Genomic DNA, 18,794 nt, shown 5'->3' with positions numbered 1-18,794 from the left:
ACATACCTTGATAAAGTTTTGAAGAAGTTCAAAATGGATCAAGCAAAGAAAGGGTTCTTGCCTATGTTACAAGGTGTGAAGTTGAGTCAGACTCAATACCCGACCACTGCAGAAGATAGAGAGAAAATGAAAGTCATTCCCTATGCCTCAGCCATAGGTTCGGTGATGTATGCAATGTTGTGTACCAGACCTGATGTGTGCCTCTCTATTAGTTTAGCATAGAGGTAGCAACGTAATCCAGGAGTGGATCACTGGACAGCGGTGAAGAACATCCTGAAATACCTGAAAAGTACTAAGGATATGTTTCTCGTTTATGGAGGTGACAAAGAGCTCATCGTAAATGGTTATGTCCATGCAAGCTTTGACACTGATTCAGATGACTCTAAGTCACAAACCGGATACGTATTTATATTGAATGGTGGAGCAGTCAGTTGGTGCAGTTCCAAGCAGAGCGTCGTGGCGGGATCTACGTGTGAAGCGGAGTACATAGCTGCTTCGGAAGCAGCAAATGAAGGAGTCTGGATGAAGGAGTTCATATTCGATCTAGGTGTCATACCTAGTGCATCGGCTCCAATGAAAATATTTTGTGACAATACTAGAGCAATTGCCTTGGCGAAGGAATCTAGATTTCATAAGAGAACCAAACACATCAAGAGACGCTTCAATTCCATCCGTGATCAAGTCAAGGAGGGAGACATAGAGATTTTCAAGATACATACGAATCTGAATGTTGCAGACCCGTTGACTAAGCCTCTCTCACGAGCAAAACATGATCAACACCAAGACTCCATGGGTGTTAGAATCATTACTATGTAATCTAGATTATTGACTCTAGTGCAAGTGGGAGACTGAAGGAAATATGCCCTAGAGGCAATAATAAAGTTGCTATTTATATTTCCTTGTATCATGATAAATGCTTATAATTCATGCTAGAATTGTATTAACCGGAAACTTAGTACATGTGTGAATACATAGACAAAACAGAGTGTCCCTAGTATGCCTCTACTTGACTAGCTCATTAATCAAAGATGGTTATGTTTCCTAACCATAGACATGTGTTGTCATTTGATGAACGGGATCACATCATTAGAGAATGATGTGATGGACAAGACCCATCCGTTAGCTTAGCATTATGATCGTTGAGTTTTATTGCTATTGCTTTCTTCATGACTTATACATGTTCCTCTGGCTATGAGATTATGCAACTCCTGAATACCGGAGGAACACCTTGTGTGCTATCAAACGTCACAACGTAACTGGGTGATTATAAAGATGCTCTACAGGTGTCTCCGATGGTGTTTGTTGAGTTGGCATAGATCAAGATTAGGATTTGTCACTCCGTGTATCGAAGAGGTATCTCTGGGCCCTCTCGGTAATGCTCATCACTATAAGCCTTGCAAGCAATGTGACTAATGAGTTAGTTACGTGATGATGCATTATGAAACGAGTAAAGAGACTTGCCGGTAACGAGATTGAACTAGGTACGATGATACCGACGATCGTATCTCAGGAAAGTAACATACCGATGGCAAAGGGAACAACGTATGTTGTTATGCGGTTTGACCGATAAAGATCTTCGTAGAATATGTAGGAGCCAATATGAACATCTAGGTTCCGCTATTGGTTATTGACTAGAGATGTGTCTCGGTCATGTCTACATAGTTCTCGAACCCGTAGGGTCTGAACGCTTAACGTTCGATGACGATTTGTATTATGAGTTATGTGATTTGATGAACAAAGTTTGTTCGGAGTCCCGGATGAGATCACAGACATGACGAGGAATCTTGAAATGGTCGAGACATAAAGATAGATATATTGGACGATGTTATACGGACACCGGATGAGTTCCGAGAGGTACTGGATAACTATCGGAGTGCTAGAGGGTTATCAGAACCCCCAGGGGAACTAATGGGCCTTCATGGGCCTTAGTGGAGAGAGAGAAGGGCCACAAGGGGCTAGCCGCGTGCCCCCCTCATTGGGTCCGAATTGGACTAGGGGAAGGGGGCGGCGCCCCCCTTTCCTTCCCTTCCCCCTCTCCCTTCCTTCTTCCCCCCTTCCTCCAGGTGGAATCCTACTAGGACTTGGAGTCCTAGTAGGACTCCTCTCCCCTGGCGCGCCCTACAGGGTCCGGTCGGCCTCCCCCTCCCCTCCTTTATATACGGGGCAGGGGGCACCCTAGAACACACAAGTTTCTCTTAACCGTGTGCGGTGCCCCCTCCACAGTTACACACCTCGGTCATCTCGTCGTAGTGCTTAGGCAAAGCCCTGCGCCGGTAACTTCATCATCATCGTCGCCACGCCGTCATGCTGACGGAACTCTCCCTCGTCCTCAACTGGATCAAGAGCTCGAGGGACGTCATCGAGTTGAATGTGTGCTGAACTCGGAGGTGCCATACGTTCGGTGCTTGGATCGGTTGGATCGCAAAGACATTCGACTACATCAACCGCGTTACTAAACGCTTCCACTTTCGGTTTACGAGGGTACGTGGACACACTCTCCCCGCTCTTTGCTACGCTTCTCCTAGATAGATCTTGCGTGATCATAGGATTTTTTTTTTGAAATACTACGTTCCCCAACATAATTTTTCACGTCTAGAACATTTTAATTTTAATATTTGAAACTTTTTACCATTTGATTTGATTTGAATTTTGAATTTGAACGGGATTGAATCATCGTGAGATCAACAACAGTAATCTTGGTGACGTGGCATCATTAGCAGGGAATTATTGTAGCTTAATTATCCGGGCGTCACACAGGTGCCACATCAAAGTTCTGCATATATATTAGGTATTCAAACATCACAACCACACACCTCCATACATGTGTGTGGCCCAAAAGCAAGCGATCGCGGTTGTCCTATAGCACTCACTCACGGGGTTATCGGCGAGATGCTTCATCCATCTGTGTGTGCCCACTTGGTCAATCACTTTGACCAACAATGATAGAGGTTAATTTGACTTATAATTAGGAGGGGCTTAAATTTTCGTTCGGCTTATACGGTTCGGTACATGCAAATATACTTCACGCGCATGTGTACGCCCGAATCCCTCCCACGGGGTCGAAGTGGGGGGGCGAGCACGCGATGCATCATGAACCAGATCTATGTGGGGACTGTGCGTTTTTTGACGCATGCATGCGCCACATCAAAATGTTGTGCTTTTGGTATTCAAACATATATGCATGCATCACACATGTCCATACATATGTTTGGGGCACATAGATGCAGTGGTTCTCTTTGGACACTCTCCCTCACTTGGTTATCATCGACGGCCTATATATTCATGGGCCCGCATGGACGTCCATCACTTTGACCAACAACATGAGAGAGGCTACCATATTGGATTCTTCTTCTCTTGGTTCACGTTACTGTATAGTCGTACATCGATCATGGTGAGATTCGAGACCTAACTTCGAGGGCTCGCATACACTTGAATCCCTATACACACACACACACACACACACACACACACATCTGGGCTATTCTGTTACGCGTAACAGAATATTATTCTGTTACCCTATTTGAACTGATGGTTTCAAGTGATCGTACTGATGATTTTTATCTCGTCGAACTGATCGTCTTTTCGTCGAAATGAGGCGTGTAATATATCGTTGGAAAGCTCTTGACATCTACATTACAAATATATAGAAATTTTTTGCAAAATCATTATGGTTTAAGAGCAGTTTTGAAAAAACCATTTTTTAACTAAAAACGCGAATCGTATTTTGGACTTAATTTTCAAACGGTTTGTCGGAATTGAGCAAATAAGATTGCGTTGGAAAGCTGGTGAAAATCCGCATCTTCCATATATCTATTATTTTTTATAATTATATATGATTTAAAATTAATTTGGAAAACGGTGAAATTCTGGGCGAAACGTATTTTCGTGATTTTTTGCAAACGGCTTGTCGGATTGATGCAAATGATACGGCGTTGGAAAGTTATGGAAAATGCGCAACTTTTTCGTATAGAAATGTTTTTCTAATTCCTTACAATTTAAAAACGAATTTGAATACGATCAAATTTGATTTTGAACATGATTTTTTTAAAAGTTTGTCGAAATGGGGCAAATAATATACCGTTGGATAGCTATCGAAAATGCAAAACTTACTCATGTTGAACGTTTTCTCTACTTCGCAACCGTTTAAGAGTAATTTTGAATAAGGTGAAAACATCGTGTTGTTTTTTCTGTCTAAAAAACAAAGTACTTGTACTGATGTATGTATGTGTTTGTACTGAGATATTTTTGACAGTAGTTTTGAATGGTTCCAAAAAAAGAGTACTTGAACGGATGTCCGCATGGATTTGTACTGAGCGTGTTTTTACAGACTAGACTTACTCTGTTTTTTCTGTATGGTTTTCCTCGTAACTTTTCAACGGTTCAAAGTATTGTCGTCCCCAAGCTTACATGGTTTATATCATTGAACTGAATGACCATTTTTTAAAGAAAATGTTTGTGTGTTTTTTTAACTAACTTTTTTTCAACTATTTTCTGGACTTCTCTCATTTTACTACTTGAACTTTTACCATTTGAATTTCAGTGGGGTTTATTTCTTTTTGAGTTTTTTTCTCAAACTTATCTAGGACGTCGTGTTGAACTTACAACTTTTTAAATTGTGAACTTGTTGTGTTTTTACATGTAACGCCCTCGATGCGGCTATATCTCCCACGTGTCGAAGCACGACTTAGAGGCATAACCGCATTGAAAGCAATGTCGCAAGTGAGGTAATCTTCACACAACCCATGTAATACATAAGGGAAAAATATACATAGTTGGCTTACAATCGCCACTTCACACAATTACATGAATAAAGCATTACATCATCCATATACACACAAGGTCCGACTACAGAACCAAAATAAAAGAAGACTACCCCAAATGCTACACAGATCCCCGATCGTCCCAACTAGGCTCCACTACTGATCAACTGAAACGAAACAACACAATGAACGAGATCTTCATCGAGCTCCTCCTTGAGCTCGGTTGCGTCACCTGTATGGTTTCATCGGTACCTGCAAACTGGTTTTGGAAGTATCTGTGAGTCACGGGGACTCAGCAATCTCACACCCTCGCGATCAAGACTATTTAAGCTTATAGGTAGGGTAAAAAGGTATGAGGTGGAGCTGCAGCAAGCGACTAGCATATTTGGTGGCTAACATACGCAAATGAGAGCGAGAAGAGAAGGCAAAAGCACGGTCGAACAACTATGATCAAGAAGTGATCTTAGAACAACCTACATCAAGCATTACTCCAACACCGTGTTCACTTCCGGGACTCCGCCGAGAAGAGACCATCACGGTTACACACGTGGTTGATGCATTTTAATTAAGGTTAAGTTCCAGGTTCTCTACAACCGGACATTAACAAATTCCCATCTGCCCATAACCGCGGGCACGGCTTTTGAAAGTTCAAATCCCTGCAGGGGTGTCCCAACTTAGCCCATCACAAGCTCTCACGGTCAACGAAGGATATTCCTTCTCCCAAGACAATCCGATCAGACTCGGCATCCCGGTTACAAGACATCCTTGACAATGGTAAAACAAGTCCAGCAAGACCGCCCGATGCGCCGACATCCCGATAGGAGCTGCACATATCTCGTTCTCAGGGCAACACCGGATAAGCAATCCGTACAACTAAAACCAGCCCTCGAGTTTCCCCGAGGTGGCGCTGCAAGGGGCTCTAGTTTGGACCAACACTTAGACAAGCACTGGCCCGGGGGGGTTAAAATAAGATGACCCTCAGGATGCGCGACTCCCAAGGGAAAAAGGCTAGGTAGCGAATGGTAAAACCAAGGTTGGGCCTTGCTGGAGGAGTTTTATTCAAAGCGAACTGTCAAGGGGTTCCCATTATAACCCAACCGTGTAAGGAACGCAAAATCCGGGAACATAATACCGATATGACGGAAACTAGGGCGGCAAGAGTGGAACAAAACACCAGGCATAAGGCCGAGCCTTCCACCCTTTACCAAGTATATAGATGCATTAATTAAATAAGAGATATTGTGATATCCCAACAAATATCCATGTTCCAAACAAAGAACAAGCTCCAATCTTCACCTGCAACTAACAACGCTATAAGAGGGGCTGAGCAAAGCGATAACATAGCCAAACAAGGGTTTGCTAGGACAAGGTGGGTTAGAGGCTTGACATGGCAATATGGGAGGCATGATAAGCAAGTGGTAGGTATGGTAGCATAGGCATAGCAAAAGAGCGAGCATCTAGCAAGCAAAGATAGAAGTGATTTCGAGGGTATGGTCATCTTGCCTGAGATCCCGCAAGGAAGAAGAATGAGTCCATGAAGAAGACAAACGGACGTAGTCAAACGAATCCTCACAAACACAACGTTATCGGAACCAATCCGAAGAAGCAACACCGGAAAGAAGCAAACAACATGGTAAACAACCACCACATAAACATGGCATGATGCACAACCAAGTATGATGCATGTCCGGTTTAAATGTTCATGGCATGGCAAAGTGCACAAGCAATTCTACATATTAAGTGGAGCTCAATATGCAACGAGTTGCATATTGACGAAACACCACATCAATTATTTAGTTCTCTCAGTTAGGTACTCAACAATATTAAATGTTGTTTAAACATGGCAAGAGGTGATACATAACAAAACTATACCATCTAAACAATTTAAAAGGGGCCGGATATAACAAACAACAAATCCGATAAATCCCCATATGCATTAGTAATTTGGTGCAACAACAATCTAAACATTTTTAATTGTTGTTATCATGATGCGGATGACATGAACAAGTTTATGCAATTTTTATTAAAATTTGACAAGAGCATTATGAAACATTTGTCACCGTGATGGAAAGGAAAAAGGGTGCCACGGCAACGATAACGAAAACGGTGCCACGGCAACGTTCCGGTTCCGGTAACTCAATTGAGATACCGATGCAGAGGAGAAGTGTGCGGATGCGTGCAAAAGATGGTGGGGCGCTCCCGGATTCTGAGTGTCCCACGATTTGGCGACAAGGAAACGAGCGACAATTTGGGCATGGTGCAAACACGAGCATCTCAAACATCGCAAGCATTCGTTCTCGGACGGTCGTCTCGGGGTTATACCTTCGAAGCGTGCATTATCGGAATAGATCGAGTTCGGCGGTAGGGGTACACGTGTCGAAGGGGAAGTAGTTGTTCACGGGGTCGTCGTGGGAAGTAGCGGTTCACGCGACGGTAGTTGAACTTGACGTTTGCGTTACACGGGTCTTCAGCGACGGTCGTCGTACATGGTTCGGAGTGGTACTTGCATCTTCGGACTTGTCGGTCTCGATTCTTGCAACGGTAGCGGTATACGTCTCGTTTTCGGAGAGGTACTTGGGGTCATTTGAACTTGTCGGTCTCGTCATCTCGAAGGGGTGCTTAACATTCTTAGCGATTCCGAAGACGGCGGTAGATGTACTTGGTGCCAATATGGTATTCAGATACTTGACGACTCCGGACAGGGCAACAAAACATAGTCGACCTTGTCGTTTCGGTTTAGTAGTGGAACGAACGTCCGTGTAGCCTTGCCGGTGTAGGTACTTGACGGTATTCAAGACCTCCGGGCGTAGTGGTGCATGTTCGTTAACAGAGAGATACTTGGCGTTCTTCGTCTCACAATGTAGTCGAACTTGGAGCTTCGTGGAACTTGACGGCTCATCACGTAGACGTACACGAGGTCACGGCGAGGATTTTGACGTCCACGGGGTCGGTGGTAGGGTGCACGTTTCGTAGGCGCACGTTTCGTAGGCGAACTTGGCGTATCCGTGCAGTGGTCGAACTTGAGGTGGTCCCGGACCGGCTGGACTTGGCGCATCCGACAGCAAAAGTACACAAACGGGTTCGGTGGTGACTATGAGAAATCCAACTATGTGGCACTGGGCATCGAGGTCCCGCAGCGCATCAGCGGCAGGAGGCAGGCCCTAACAGAGACGAAACAAGGCGGACATAGGCGGAGGGGAACGCGACGAGGCGGACGGCGGCGGCTTGCTCGCCGGCAACTGCTGGAGACGGAGGTCGGGGCGGATGGAGCTTCTGCTCCGGCGATGCAGCGGCGCAGGGAACGGAGGGAGGTGCTGCTCCGGGCGCTCGACGTCGTCTCAGGCGAGAACCGAGGCGATGCAGGAGGGGAAACAGGCGCGGCACCAGGGAGGGGCTCGCCGGGCAGCACGCTGGCCGGCGCGGGCATGGAGGCACGGGCATGGCTCGCTGGCGTGGGAGGAGAAGCAGGGCGCGCCGCGCTGGGAGCATAGCGGCAGCGGCCATGGCACCCGGCGAAGGAGGCCGAGGCGCACAGAAGGATTCAGAGGGGCGAGAGGAGCTTAGGGCGCGGGACGGCGGCCTGGTGGCGCTGCACTCTCTCTCCCTATGAGTGGCGGCGCCAGGAGGAGAATCGAAGGGAGAGAGCTGGGGATTGGAACCGGGCACCCTGGCGCTGTCGATCTCTCTCTCTCTGACGGTGCTGGAAGGAAAGACCAAACGAGGGGAGAGGGAGACTGCGAGGGGATCGGGCTAGGGTTGCGGCTAGGGTTAGGAGGGCGGTATGGGCCAATGGGCCGGCGCTGGAGTTGACCTAGGGAGGCCGACGGCTGGTTGGGCCTAGGGATGGGCCCTAGAGGCCGGCCTGCTGGGCTCTGTCCTATTTCCTTTTCTTTTAAATAACAGAGAAATAAAGAGAAAGGAAAAGAGAGAAGAGAAGGTTAGAGGAAGAATTTGGGCATGCGGATAATATTCCCGGACTCGCAAAAATGTGCACGATCCAAGAAAAATGGAGTGGCCATTTTTCAAAGTTTAAATTCAAACTCATTTGATTTAAATTCAAATGGTTCAAATAAGAAGTGAGGGTTAGGAAGGTCCAAAAATGTTCGGATTTTTGGAGGATCCCCAGTAAAAGGGAAAAGAATTATTGGGCAAGGTTTGGAGATCAACTCGAGGCATAGAAGGCATGGGGTTATTTTTGCAAGTGTGTTAAGGTGAATTCCAAAAGAATGGAAATATTTATAATATGGCTCCCTAATATTGGGAGGATAATGTTATAAAGTGAAGTCACTCTTCCCTCGATTTAAATGGATCGAAGATCCACACAAATTATTTAGTTGAGATGCAAAAGACTTATGACATGATGCATGATGCAACGAAACAAAACGAATCACCCGACAACACTGGGAAACATGAAAGGCATCTGAAGCTCCGGTCTTGGGGCGTCACATTACAATTCCAAAGCTAGCAAAAAAATTCTAAGTTACTGGCTCATTTCAGGATATCAGAGATAAAAATTGCCATCACCAAAATCAAGCATTAATCTGATCAAAAGAGATGAAATACATTAACTTAACTTCCAAAAGGAATACATGTTCTATGGCCGACGTAAAGACATGTAGAAGAATATTTATTAGCAAAATGAACTATAGACAGACGGGATAAGTAGCAAAATGAACTACCAGTACTGTAGATATTAGCAAATTTGAACTTCTAGTAATTCATTCCATTGGTGACACGAGTTTTTGAAGTCTTTCTCTGCACAAACTTTGAACATCAACAACATTTGCACCACGACACATCAAAGCAGTAACTCTACCATTTTTTTGTACATACAAGCATACAAAAAATCGCAGGAGGAACACAATATACCCCCATATGTCGTTGGACTGATGCTCTAGGAATTTTAGAACCTTCCAAAATTGTGTCCGATGAATCTCTCTAATACGGATGTGTGAACCTTCCAAAATCAAATCCCAAAATTTGGTGTACACACACTGTTTCCTGTGCACCAAACGACCATATAAAATATAAACCAGTAATGTTCATCAGCAACATTTTGCATCACAAGGAAATTGAAGCAGCAGTAAAAATGAACAACAGAAGTGAGAGAGCTCATAGGAGAAGAGTACAAGCCTCGTGATGAGGAAAGTTGAACCCCGGCAGCCATGGACTGCTACTCGTGACTGAACTCGACCACCCTAATGCCATGGGGTTGGACTGAGGACGACACACGTGCGACCTTGACGGTGGAGGGTTGCGGCGGTGGCGGCATGCTGGAACAAGGAGGCGACGCACTAGAAGGAGGCAGTTCTGCCACACGGTTCGGCCTTGTCCCAGCTTCATCTTGCCTAACTTCACAACAAATCACTTGTAGGCATGAACACAAACACCTATAGGACTGCACGAACCCACACAAAAATAAGTTAGTTGTAAACTCGTGAGGCAGCCAGAATCAACTCGGATGCAATGTTTCAAGAAGCCTGGCTCCCACAATTTTTCTCCTGTACTTGCTCTCTCTTCACCCGTCCCTTTTATTCTCTTTCTTATTTATCAAATCCAAACGTATTAGCAACAACAACTTGGCTCCAATAAGAAAAATGCAGAGGATGGGGGCAGCAGCGTGCAACTGGCGGTATGCTCACCATTTTTTTGTAGGGATGCATGTACATGTTGCAGCCGAAGAAATACCAAGGAGCTTTTCTGAAAACAAACTATGTTGAACTGCCACAAATCTATTTTGGCTAGCAAAACTTGAACCGAAAAAGCCTACAAAGGTGTACACATATATAGCAAATCCTATGAAACACATTTGATTTTTTTTGCTTTTGATAAGATGAAGTGAAAAAGCCTACGAAGGTGAACTAAAATTTTCTAACATACTGGACCACAACTTGAGCTTCGTGTTCCGGCCACGAGCCCACAAACGATGACTCTTAGTTTATCTAGTAACTCATCATTAGTCTGCAAGAAGCTCACAAATTGTACTGTTTTTATATATGACATTTCTTTGAATTCCCATGGTAGTAATCCATGTTGTCTGTTTTTTTAACCAGAAAACTGAGCAATATTGCTTGCTGAAGGCAACATTTTTTCATATAGTAAGACATATGAAAGATAATATATAAAGGCCATTGGAGAAAGAATTAGCAAAACTGAAACAAAAATATATGTTACCAGAACTGAAAGCAATTGTTTTTCAAACTTTTAGTTGAGAGCATGGTGCTTTAATCCAATTGCATATATATATAACTCCACAAGCAACTTGAACTGATGCATAACAGTATGAGTGCAGAATTCTTGTAAGCATAAGAAAATACATAGAGTGCACATATAATTTTTCAAGATTTCCTCGATGTTCTGCACATTAAAGTTGATGTACTGAAAAGAACGCAAAATTTGAACTGAAAAGCAAGCAAAAGTTGAACTCTTATATAGTTCAAGTAAAAAAGAACCTCCACAACCAAATAACTGATTTCCTATTTTTTAACTTCAAAAGTTTTAATTTTAGAACCACCTCGATAGGTGTACATGAACTTTTCATGACACAATTTTTGTAGTCGATTTTTTGCTCAGAACATAAAATAAAAACACATGCCCAACACACTGTACACCCACCTAACACACAAAAATCAGTGCTCAAGCATTGATGCTCCAGGATCAAGAATTGGTGCAAAATTCAGAGACAAAAAATCATGCGATGAAACTTCAGGATCAAAAATTGTTCACCTCCTACATAACAAAATGCATGAGATAAAGAACAAATGTGCAAAAGTAGATCAAAAAGAATCGGAGAGAGTTCTGGGCGGTGACCACCGTTGTAGTAGGATACCTCGTTGGCGACCACGCGAGAATGGGGGATGGGGCATGGCCTGCAGCAGCAGGAGGCGGCGACCTGCAGAAGGAAGAGGCTGCAATTTGATGGCGAAAGAGGCTGCGACTTGACGGCGGAAGAGGCCGCGACCTGATGGCGGGGGTCAGGAGGCAGGCATGATGGTCGCCTGGACATTTTTTCACTAGGTTTGTTTTCAATATTAAAAACTCTTTTCTACATTACAACAAACACCTAAAGATGCTCCAAACAAACTTCTGAACTTGCATACAACCCTCTTTGAACTTGTGATACGAAACTTTTTGCACCTACACAATTCGGCAGTGGCAGCAAGCAGCAACCAGAAGCATACAATTGTTTTACAATACTCAAAAGCGCACAAAGATCACATCCGCAACACAGTGGTGGGCTGATATCCATGGTTGCTTGACTGTTTCGTGGATGGATTCTAGTACTCCCGTATACTAGTATATGTGAAGCAACAAGAATGATTGGCCTTCTTTATAGAAAATCAAAATGGACAGTACTGAATCTTGCACTTACCAGTAGAATTTGCGGGATTCAACTTGTTGTGGAATTAGAGGGGAAATCCACACATGGCAGCACGATTCAGTTGAAAATAGAGGAGAGCAGAACACATCGGTAGAATATACTCCAAAACCCACACACGAGTGAGACCGGGGTGCTCCTCGTCGAGCGCTGGCCGAGCGAAAGACGCAAACTTGAACGGCCTCCCACCTCCGGCCACCGCACGCCTCCCACCCCCAGCCTTGAAGCATAATGACAAGTTCAACTTCGTTCAACAAGAAGAAAATCCATTTATACTCCTGTATACACCCAACAAGCATCAAATTCTCTATACCCAAACTTCCATTTATTGATACTTGAACTTGTTTGCTGTTAATGTACATAGACTTTGTAATTAAACATCAAAACTAAGAGAGATAGCAGTCGTTGAACTGAAACAAAATTAGGAATTGAATTGAACTAAATCAAGAAATTGAACCGAGCGTGTCACGAGTTAGTCAATGTGGAAGATCCATTTTGCTATCTCTCTCTCACACTCACATCACCCTGCTGCAGCAACAAACAGCAGGAGCGCACCAGCGCAAGCAGAATGGGCTTCATGCAACTTTTGACTTAATTTTTTTGACTGAACTGAGCTTGAATTTTTCACTCAACTTAAACATTGCCAGAAATTAGTTGAACTTTTTATACTGAACTAACCTGAACTTTGTACAGGGATCCACATTTTGCCTGAACTTTTTTACATGGATTTGCACGGCTGGCCGGTGGTGAAAGCAAGGCGAGCAGAGGCACAGGAGGATCTAATGGATGTTGTCGCCATTGCCATCGTACTCTGGGAGGAGGAGGATGATGGGAGCAAGCCTCTATGGGCCCAATCGCTCAGGACACGTCGGGAGTGCGGCCGCTGGTGGCAAGGACCGGCCATCCCTCGGTGATCGACCACCGTGCTAGCCTCAGTACAGAGTTGGTGTGTGAGGCAGCAGTGGGACAGTTGTGCGCGAAGACCGGCGACACTCGGAGGCAGGGGCTAGGCCGCACCGCACTGGGGGAGGGAGGTCGTGGCGGTGGCGCGCTGGGCCAGGGGGCCTGCGGCGGCGCACTGGGAAAGGGAGATCGTTGTGGTGGCGTGCTGGGGCAGGGGGCGGCGGCGCGCCCGGCAGGTTTCCAGCAGCGGCGCGTTGGAGTAAGGGGCGGCAGAGGCGCGCTAGGGGAGGGGGCCGGTCGCGGCGCACTGGGCAGGGGCCGGCGGAGGCGCGCTGGGGGAAGGGGCCGGTTGCGGCGCGCTGGGGGAGGGGGCCGGCGGAGGCGCTTTAGAGTAGCTGGTCGTGGCGATGGTGGGGGATCGGGTTGGGGAGATGGACACATTTTTCCTGTTAGTTTCAGATTAGTCGGATCGCTCCTATATAGAGCCGAGGGTAACAGAATAGCCCATCCTTATATATACAGAGAGAGTAAGACTATTCTAATTCTAGAATTAGAATAATTATTCTGAAAACAGGCGACCCTATATAGGAGCCGGCGTGATGCTCCCGAACCGGCATAATGGAGAAAAAAAATGCCTCTACACCTCATCCTAAACTTTCCCGATCCCACCGCCGGTCGACCCTGCTTAGCGCACCGTCCCGCCCTGCTCAGCATGCTGCCCGCCCGCCTGCCCCGGCGCGCCACCGCCCCGCCTTCCACCGGGGCCGCCGACCTACCTTCCTCAACCTGCTTCCTCCCAGTCTTGCCAGGCCCCCGGCGATGCGCCCAACGCTTCCTCCCAGCTCCGCCCTGCAGCGGTGAGGTGCGCCGCCGTGGACGCATCCTCCAGCTCCACCCCATCGCCGTGGATGTGTTCAGTTGCTGCCGTTTGCCAGCGCCGCGCGATGTAAGCTGGATCCCAACCTGTTGCAGATGCCCGTCGCAGCCATGGCCTATGACGCTGCCGACGGCCACCTCCCGCGACGAGCTAGCTCCGATCCCACGGCCATGGCGGCCTCCTCTGCAGACGAGTTGGCTCCGGTCGTGCTTGAGGCCTGTTGGAATTTTGCTAGTAGGCCTTTGGCCCAAATCCCAACTAAAATTCTGAAATTCTCTTGGCCCATTCATGCACACATGTGAGTGAAGTGAGTGAGGCTAAAGTTTAGTCCCATCCCGGAAGTCGAGAGAGAGTTGCACCTCTTTATAAGGTGAGCTCTTCTACCACTTGTATGAGCATGAGAAGAGGAGACCTACACGCGCGCTCCTCCTTCTCGCTCGCCTCGCCACGCCACGCCTCGTCACGACGCACCGCGGGTTGCGGGATTGAGCCGAGCTGAGGACAGAGCTATGCACGTTGTCTATATTTTTGCTGCATGGGAAACTAATGAGTCATTAATTAATAATTAACGGACGCATTAATTACTGAACCGTTTCCGATTCTTTTGGATCGTGACGACTCGAACGTGGGGTTTACTCCCACGACCTACCCGGCCCGCACTATATAGTCAGGCAGACGTCTACCCTAGCCGCCGCCGCTTCGTATGGTTTCTCACCACCGTTCCAGATCATTGCGCCGCCAAGCAAGTCTTCTCCATCCCTCCTTCTGGCGTGCACCGCGAGAAGGGACAGCAGGCCTCCGAAACCCCGCCTCTCGTGATCCTGTACGGGAGAGGAGCGATCAGGTTTTTGGGGAGCGCACTCGCGCGACTGCTGGCAGCGACGACTTCGCGAACGACGACTTCTTCCCGGACCTCGGCAACCTCATCCTCGACGACATGGGCGACAACGTCAACGCCGGCGGTGCTGCACCCGCTGCACCGTATGTGATTCTATCCTTCCTGTTCGAGATCGTGGTAGAATTCATGCTTCTAGTATGTGCCCTAGATGTGATATGTTCATCTGCTATGCTAGTTCGCATGATTAGTTTAATCTTTGCTGTTGTAGTCATGATTTATTTTCTGCTTATTCGGATTAAATCTCGTAGTAATTTGCTCGTATTTCTAACAAGACCGTCGTCTCTTATGGCTGGGGAAGCAAACAGAGGCTTGAGCGCAGTCGCGTCTACCTCCCAGGTTGCCTGCTCCTCAAGAGTCTCGAACTGCATGAGTTCGCCATATTCAGCTCCGTGAGCTCTACAACTTCAGTTCTGTGTGGATCTTCAAGCATCATTCAATTTTCGTGTAGTGTTTCATGATTGCGTTTATCTTCATCTCGGCCATCACAGTGGTTGTGCACTTGTGCCACTGTTGTTAACTAGGTGATGTGGAAGCCCTACTACGACTATACACCAAGTGCAAAGACGTTTGGTGAAAGTTATAGTACAGCTATACGCCGGCCGCCGTCAAGTTCTATTATAGATGTATGCCAAGTTCTACGGCTATACGCGGACTGTCACACTAGTTTGCATGACTTGCTGCTGTTGGTTATATACTTTCAACCTTTTTGCTTGGTGTTTTGAAGTCTCCGTAGAACGTTCTTCTGAACTTGTGATATGAAGCTGCTACTCCCGTGGTCGATCTGATATATACAGAAGCCTACTTTCGATCTCTCTTCTCCCACACGTGTCTAGCTGGTGGCTTGTGCGGACGCAACTCACACAGTCTCCCAAATATCCAAAAGAACCGAAGTTCAGTTTCTATCACGTTACAAGTTCAGAGTTTATTTCCATAATATCTCAAGAAGACTTGTAAAAGATTAAGTGTTCACTGCAAAAAAAGACTTGTAGTTCTCTCTGCTTGTCTCTCCCAGTGAACCATGTGTCCTACTAACGTCTAGTAGTTTGTGAAGCATAATGTTAACTACAAATGTATAGTAGTTTATGAACCATGATGTTAACAGAATTTTTTTGCAGCTCGGCGTATTGCCGCTGGAGCTGGTGTCCGTGCAACAGCCTGCGTCAGGGACTCCTTCCTCGTTGACACGGGCGGAGGCGCTGCAGTGCATGACCAAGGACCGCGCGGCGCGGCCTAACATGTCTTCGGTCGCCACCAAGGTCTACAAGCTCTTCCTAAAGGTGCAGGACTGCGCCAACAAAGTTCCACATCCCCGCCAACATGTCCATCTCTATGGCACAGATGAATTCAATTTAATTGCTTGCTGGAGAATGTGTCATTGCTTTTCGTAGGATTCGAAAGTGAAATGGAATTGTTGGTAGATAAGTTGATTACCTCTGCCTTGGCCATCACATGTTTGTGATGCTAAACAACAGGTGAGTGCCGCTCAACACATGTAGGATGTAACGCCTACCAGGAAGCTTCGGCGCCCTACTGCTAACACATGAGGCGCTCGTGAGCACATCCTGGTGCTCTGCAATTTGGTACAAAACTGAATTGTTTTTGTCTGAGAGGTTGCTCTAGAACTGGAGTAGTATACTTTAAAGTTCAGACAACTGAATGCTACTTCAAATTTCAGCTAACTGAAAGCTCGGGGGGACTGGAAGATGAAGGCTAGAAGTTCGAAGAAGACTTTCATAAAATTTCAAAATCAAGAAAGAGCATTACAAAAGTAATTATTAAATAAAAATTAGTGTGTTGGTGCGTGCGTGCTGGGTTTGGTCTCTCTCTCTCTCCCTCTCTCTCTCGTGTGTGTGTGCGCGCGTGTGTGTGTGAGAGACAAAAAATATGTGATGGTTGGTTTCCCCAACTAGTTGCTCTCTGACAGATAATATGTGGTTGTTTTCCTTCTTCTTCATAAAATTGTTACAAAAAATTAGAGCATAGAAGTTCAAAATTAAAAGCAGAAAAGCAAGCATTTCTTGAAGACAATACAAATATAGATGTGAACTTCATATTCTCTGTCGCGGATAGTTCAAAATTTCCGCTTACGGCAAAACACACATACATTGGGTATCCAAAAATAAAAGAGAAGGACATATAAAAAATCCATGAAGTTCAGAATTTTAAATTAGAGAAGTCCGAAGTTTATTAAAAAAGAAGAAAAAATATTCGCTTCTAAAAATTAAAATAAAACGTCCAGGTTTAAATACCACAACAGTTGGATGTTCATTAAAATACTTCTAGCAAAAGTAAAAACTATGAAGTTCAATTTTAAATAATAGAATATTTTGATGTATATTAAAACCTTAGATTTTTCTTGTTATTAAAATAATAAAACCAAGAAGTTCAAACTAAATAACGGAGTAATTCAATGTATATAAAAAGCTCAGCATTTCTTAAAAAAATATAGTAGCTCAAGAAGTTCAATTTATAATAGTAGAGTGGTTTGATGTTGTCACAAAACTCGTATTTCTCCCGTTACTAAAGAATAAACCAAGAATTTCAATTTATAATAACAGAGTAGTTCAAAATTCAAGTAACTCGGTTTTCTATACATAAGCTTGAAGGAAATATGCCCTAGTGGCAATAATAAAGTTATTATTTATTTCCTTATATCATGATAAATGTTTATTATTCATGCTAGAATTGTATTACCCGGAAACATAATACATGTGTGAATACATAGACAAACAAAGTGTCACTAGTATGCCTCTACTTGACTAGCTCGTTAATCAAAGATGGTTATGTTTCCTAACCATGAACAAATGAGTTGTTATTTGATTAACGGGATCACATCATTAAGTGAATGATCTGATTGACATGACCCATTCCATTAGCTTAGCACCCGATCGTTTAGTATGTTGCTATTGCTTTCTTCATGACTTATACATGTTCCTATGACTATGAGATTATGCAACTCCCGTTTGCCGGAGGAACACTTTGTGTGCTACCAAACGTCACAACGTAACTGGGTGATTATAAAGAGCTCTACAGGTGTCTCCAAAGGTAAATGTTGGATTGGCGTATTTCGAGATTAGGATTTGTCACTCCGATTGTCGGAGAGGTATCTCTGGGCCCTCTCGGTAATGCACATCACTTAAGCCTTGCAAGCATTGCAACTAATGAGTTAGTTGCGGGATGATGTATTACAGAACGAGTAAAGAGACTTGCCGATAACGAGATTGAACTAGGTATTGGAATACCGACGATCGAATCTCGGGCAAGTAACATACCGATGACAAAGGGAACAACGTATGTTGTTATGCGGTCTGACCGATAAAGATCTTCGTAGAATATGTAGGAGCCAATATGAGCATCCAGGTTCCGCTATTGGTTATTGACCGGAGATGTGTCTCGGTCATGTCTACATTGTTCTCGAACCCGTAGGGTCCGCACGCTTAAGGTTACGATGACAGTTTTATTATGAGTTTATGCATTTTGATGTACCGAAGTTTGTTCGGAGTCCCGGATGTGATAACGGACATGACGAGGAGTCTCGAAATGGTCGAGACATAAAGATTGATATATTGGAAGCCTATGTTTGGATATCGGAAGTGTTCTGGGTGAAATCGGGATTTTACCGGAGTACCGGGAGGTTACCGGAACCCCCCGGGAGCTATATGGGCCATAGTGGGCCTTAGTGGAAAGGAGAAGGGGCAGCCCAAAGTGGGCCGCGCGCCCCTCCCCTCCCTTGGTCCGAATAGGACAAGGAGAGGGGGCCGGCCACCCTCTCTCTTTTCCCCCCTCCGCGAATCCTATTCCAACTAGGATTGGGGGGGGATCCTACTCCCAGAGGGAGTAGGACTCTCCTGGCGCGCCTCTCCTAGGTCGGCCGCACCCCCCCCTTTAGTCCTTTATATACGGAGGCAGGGGCACCCCAGAAACACACAAGTTGATCCAGGTGATCATATTCTTAGCCGTGTGCGGTGCCCCCTTCCA

At 45.5% G+C, this 18,794-nt stretch overlaps 1 long non-coding RNA gene across 1 annotated transcript; it reads right to left on the bottom strand.

Annotated features, from left to right (window-relative positions):
• Positions 1-9,764: 9,764 nt before the first annotated feature.
• LOC147985212 (uncharacterized) lies at positions 9,765-13,509 on the bottom strand. Its single transcript, XR_015616508.1, has 2 exons — positions 12,817-13,509; positions 9,765-12,416 (listed from the first exon to the last, which is right to left on the bottom strand). It is a non-coding gene; the product is annotated as an uncharacterized LOC147985212 (long non-coding RNA).
• Positions 13,510-18,794: the final 5,285 nt, after the last annotated feature.

The sequence above is a fragment of the Triticum urartu genome, chromosome 2A, assembly GCF_056163025.1.
Source record: "Triticum urartu cultivar PI428250 chromosome 2A, HENAU_Tu73, whole genome shotgun sequence".
NCBI classification, from domain to species: Eukaryota; Viridiplantae; Streptophyta; class Magnoliopsida; order Poales; family Poaceae; genus Triticum; species Triticum urartu.
The sequence above is the reverse complement of the archived record's forward strand: the minus strand, read 5'-3'. Positions and strand labels throughout refer to the sequence as shown.